Consider the following 4,827-nt stretch of genomic DNA (forward strand, 5'->3'; position numbering starts at 1 on the left):
TACTATCTTGATGAAATCTTTCTTTCTTAAAAAATCATCTTGTTTGGTGGTGGGGATAAAATCTAGGACTGCATACCTGATAGGCAAATGCTCTACCCCCAAGATGAACTCTCAACTCATTAAAAAAACATCAGTTTTATGGTTGGGGCTTGGGCTCAGTGGTAAGGCGCTCACCTGGTACACAAGAGGCATTAGCTAGGAAGTCAGTAAGATGTTAAAAAGGAGTAGTAGGAGAGAATACCCTTGATTGTTCCTGATCTTAGTGGGAAAGTTTCAAGTATTTATCTTTAAGAATGAGGTAGGGGTGATATGGCAGCCAGCGCCCAGGCAGCAGGGGTAGCCAGCTGTGGCAAGTTGCTATCACTCGGCTAGAAGTCACCCAAGCCCGAGGGTGGAAAGTGGTGAGAAGGAGCCCAGGTACCACGGGGGTGACTGGGCCACTGGTGGCGAGTCCCTGATGCAAGCCCAGGCCAGGCCTCTGCATTTCTAGGCAGATAGCAATGGTTGGCACGAGCCCCACCCTTTGTGGAATTCTGAGTGTTTGGGTCATAATTGACCCCCCAGCATTCCAGGAGTTTCAGAGCAGAGGTGGATAGAGACGGAGGTGGTTCTCAGAGGTGGATAGAGACGGAGGTGGTTTTCAGAGGTGGATAGAGACGGAGGTGGTTTTCAGAGTGGGTCTGATGGCTCCCTGAAATTGGGGAGATGTCATCCTGGTTTAGAGGCCTAGGCTCCAGCTTGGGCCACTCCTTGGGTCAGGTGGGGGACAGCTTGGCTTCCCTCACTGGCCAAACGTCCAATGTCACCGAGAACGCGGTTCTTGATGAATTCGAGGACGTAGAAGCAGGTTTACCTAGTTATTGGAGAAAGAACATTGAACATACCAAATGGATGATCAGATATGACAATGAAAGACTTAAAAACTATTGTACTGACCTGGAAGAAAGGTATGCAGCATCCGAGCTACGGATCCAACATCAATCTGCAAATCACCGAAATGAACTGGCACAGAAAGAAGTCGAAATCAGGCAACTGAAAGCAAGACAGTTTGTACTAGAGGATGAGTTGTTTCAACTGAAGTCAGCTGCCCAACCACTGCATTCAGGAGCTGGTGGTGTACCATCAACCACTGCCCCGTCTTCATTGGGTCATGACATCAGTCATGGTTCAGCTTTTCCCGGTGATGACATGGACTTCAGTGACATCATTTCAGCACAACAAGAAATCAACAGACTGTCAATTCAAGTTTCAAGACTCGAATTTGAAGTTGACCATTTGAGTGCTATTGCTCAGGCACAGGCAACACATAATTCAGATCAAAGTGAAATCTGCCAACTACAAAATACTATTAAGCTACTTGAACAAAACCGAAATCAAGACCTTGATAATCATCAAGGTGAAATTGCAGTTTTGCAGAATGCACATCAACAGAAACTGGCTGAGATGAGTCGCCGGTATCGAGAGGAACTAAATGACTCTGAAGAAAGAATTAAAAAACTTGAAAATCAGTTACAGCAAGGTGACTCGGGAGCAACAGTAACTGATGAGTCTAAAATCTGTGACTTGCAAAACACGATTCAAGTTCTACAAACTGAAAAACTAGAGTCTGCCAGGAAGATCCAAGAACTTGAGGATCAACTAAAAGACATAAATGAACAATTATCTTTGGCACAAAATGACACAGAGGTCTTGAAGAGAGAAAAAGAGCAGCTCAGTGTGGAAAAGCAACAAATAATGGAACAGTGTGAAACCTTGAAGCTGGAATGGAGTCAATTGCAGCCTTCTGTAATGGAGCAGAAAGAGGAGGAAATTGGGAATGTGCAGAAAACCAGTGAACAAATAAAAGCCCAGTTGCAGGAAGACACACACAACACTCCAGCAGACAATTCTGATAGTTTCCAAATAACAAAAGTTAAAAGTCTTCATATAGAAAACGGAAGTGAAAAACAGGACCTGTGTAACCATGAAACCGTAAAAGGAGTGAAAGGAATCCAACAACAGGAACTTGAAATTCAACTTGTAAATGAAAAGAGTAGATTTTTAACCAACCAGATTGATCAGCTGTCTGAAGATGAAGTTGGTAAGCTCACTCAAGCTATCCCGCAACAGGCTCTTCAGGCTAAAACTTATTCAGGAAAACTTGATATGATTCCACCCCAGCCCTTTGGCTGCGTCATCACGTACCTCCCAGTCAGCAGAGGTTGAAGAGCTGAGACAGTCACTTCAAGAAAAGGAGGCCACCATTAGGATGCTCCAGGAAAATAACCACAGGTTGTCTGATGCAATTGCTGCTACCACAGACAGAGAAAACAAAGAACATGAAGAAATGGATTCCGAAATTAAACAGCTCAAGGAAGAACAAGATGTGTTAAAAACTTTACTGAAGGAAAAAGACCTCTTCATCCAAGCCCAAAGTGATCAGTTTCTTTCTTCCAAAGAAAAGCTCACTGACAAAGTGAATGAAAAAGAGTTGTTGAGGCAAGCAATAAGCAACCTAAAAGAACATTAATTTTAGAAATGGTCATTTCTCAACTCAAAGGGGAAAATGAAAAGATGACAGAAACATCCCAAGAAAAGGAAATGGAGTATCAGTCATTACAAGAGACCAACTTGAAGTTATCTGTGATCCTGCTAGAACAAGAGTAGGAGTGCCAGTCCATGAAGGAGCAAGCTCTTTCTTTTAAGCAGCTGTTACTGGAAAAAGAAGATGGAAAGGCTGGGGACTTAAGTCAGCTTTTAAAAGCACTTGAATCCATGCAGAAGAAGACCATCCTGTTTCAGCAGGAGAGAGACCAAGTCACCTTGTCTCTAAAGCACCAACAGATGGCAAACCGGACATTAGAGCAAGAGGTTCAACGCTTACGTGACAAAGAATTACACTTGAAGCAGGAGGTACAAAGCCTGAGGAGCCATCTTCTAGAATCAGAAGATTCTTACAGCCGGGAAATTGGGGCTGCAGAGAAGAGAGAGAGGAACCTGAGAGAGAAAGTCACACTATTGGAGGAAAAGCTGCTCTCCTCTTCTAATGCAAGTCATCAAGCCAGTGTGCAGGTAGAGTCCTTGCAGAAACAGGTGCGTTTCCTCTCCCAAGAGAGGGATGAGAACGCACTGCAGCTTTCGCTCTACCAGGAACAAGGAAAGCAGTATGCACTGTCACTCACTAACCTGCAAAAGGTTCTAGAGCGTTCCCAACAAGAAGAAAAAGCTCTGTATTCCGCTGAATTACAAAAGGAAAGACAATGTACCACTGAATGGAAGGAAAAGGCAGAAAATCTAGAAAGAGAGGCATTGTTATTACAGGAACGCTTGGATGAAGCCAACTATGTGTTGGATTCAGCAACCAGACCTGCACAACAGTTACATCAAAAGGAAGAACAGATTGAACAAAGTGAGCTCCCACGAGAAATATTGGAGAATGCCCAAAAGAAATGGATGAACTCAGAAAACGGCACAGAAGGAAAAGCCCTAATGAGAAACCTGTTCATTGGGCATTTCCAGACACCGAAAAATCAGCGTCCCAAAGTGTTAAGGTTAATGGGAAGCATCCTGGGCATTCAAAAGGAGGAAATGGAGCAGTTGTTGAGTGGAGATGATGGTGGTGTTACTAAGTGGATGACAGGATGGCTTGCAGGAGGATCCCAATGTGTCCCCAACACACCTTTGACACCAAATGAGCAACCTGGGCTGAAGAGTTCTTTTTCAGAACTTTTTGTCCAATTTCTGGAAACAGAATCTCATTCATCCATTCCATCACCAAAACTTTCTGCTCGTGCCATGAAGTGTCTAGACTCCAGAGGAAGGAGAAAGGAACTTGCAAAAGTACCAAGAAGTGTGACAGACGCAGCAGAATTCAGAGCTGGTAAAAGAGAGGCTGTGAGTCCATTCTTGGCACCGCGTTCTGCGGCTGTGCCACTGATTAGCCTAGATGGACTTGGACCTGGTGGACCTGGGAATCTCCTTTTGAATCCCATCGCAGACTTCATGCCCACTTTTACACCATTGCCAGTGTCGCCAGACAATAGCATCAGGCTTGTACTAAAGGACCTTTGAAAGCAATTCAAAGCCAGAGATGAGTTAGCACTTTAGAGAAGAGATAAACATTTTGTTCTTTTTATAAAGTGGCCTTTTCAAAAAGAAGCAGTGTATTTGTAGGGACAAAGAAAAAAGTTGATCCATAGAAGTTCCAGGTATTTTATCTCCCCCTCCCCATTTTTAGTGTGTGTTTGTTTGCTGTAGCACTGTTTTAAAATAAATTTCTCTTTGTTTACCGTAGTCCTCTTTTTCATGTGATATTTTGTTCTGATGCTATCAGGTAATCAACAGCAATAATAACTATAGCTCCAACCCCTTTTTAGGATTATATTTGTTAAATTTAATTATATTAAGATAAAAATGATACATTTATATAACAGACAGAATAGAAGAAAAAATACAACCCATATGAAACCCATATGAAAAAGATACATACCTCAGAATTTGGGCTAGATGAAAACAAAATATGAAGTAGCAAAATGTTGTAAATTCTTTAGTTCATAAAAGAAAACACTGTATAACTACTAAAAGAAAATTACAGTGGGAGGGCCTAAACATGAAGTTTAGTGGATAAATTCTAAGATTCCTTTAATCCAAATACTATGACGTCTATCCATTTTACTTCATTCTATAAAAAAGTCACTTGACGTTCATTTTGTTTTCTAGATGTTACATATGTCCAGAAGGAAGATGACATTTGTCAGACCCAAAGTATAATCACATGCATCTTTTTTTAATTTGTAAGAATGTATCATTAAATATCTGGACTGTTCAAATACTTTGCTGGGCCCTTCA

At 42.1% G+C, this 4,827-nt stretch overlaps 1 pseudogene; it reads left to right on the top strand.

Annotated features, from left to right (window-relative positions):
* The first annotated feature begins 705 nt into the window (after positions 1-705).
* LOC144253719 (thyroid receptor-interacting protein 11 pseudogene) lies at positions 706-4,086 on the top strand (annotated as a pseudogene).
* Positions 4,087-4,827: the final 741 nt, after the last annotated feature.

Source organism: Urocitellus parryii, chromosome 3, assembly GCF_045843805.1.
Source record: "Urocitellus parryii isolate mUroPar1 chromosome 3, mUroPar1.hap1, whole genome shotgun sequence".
In the NCBI taxonomy this organism is placed as follows: domain Eukaryota; kingdom Metazoa; phylum Chordata; class Mammalia; order Rodentia; family Sciuridae; genus Urocitellus; species Urocitellus parryii.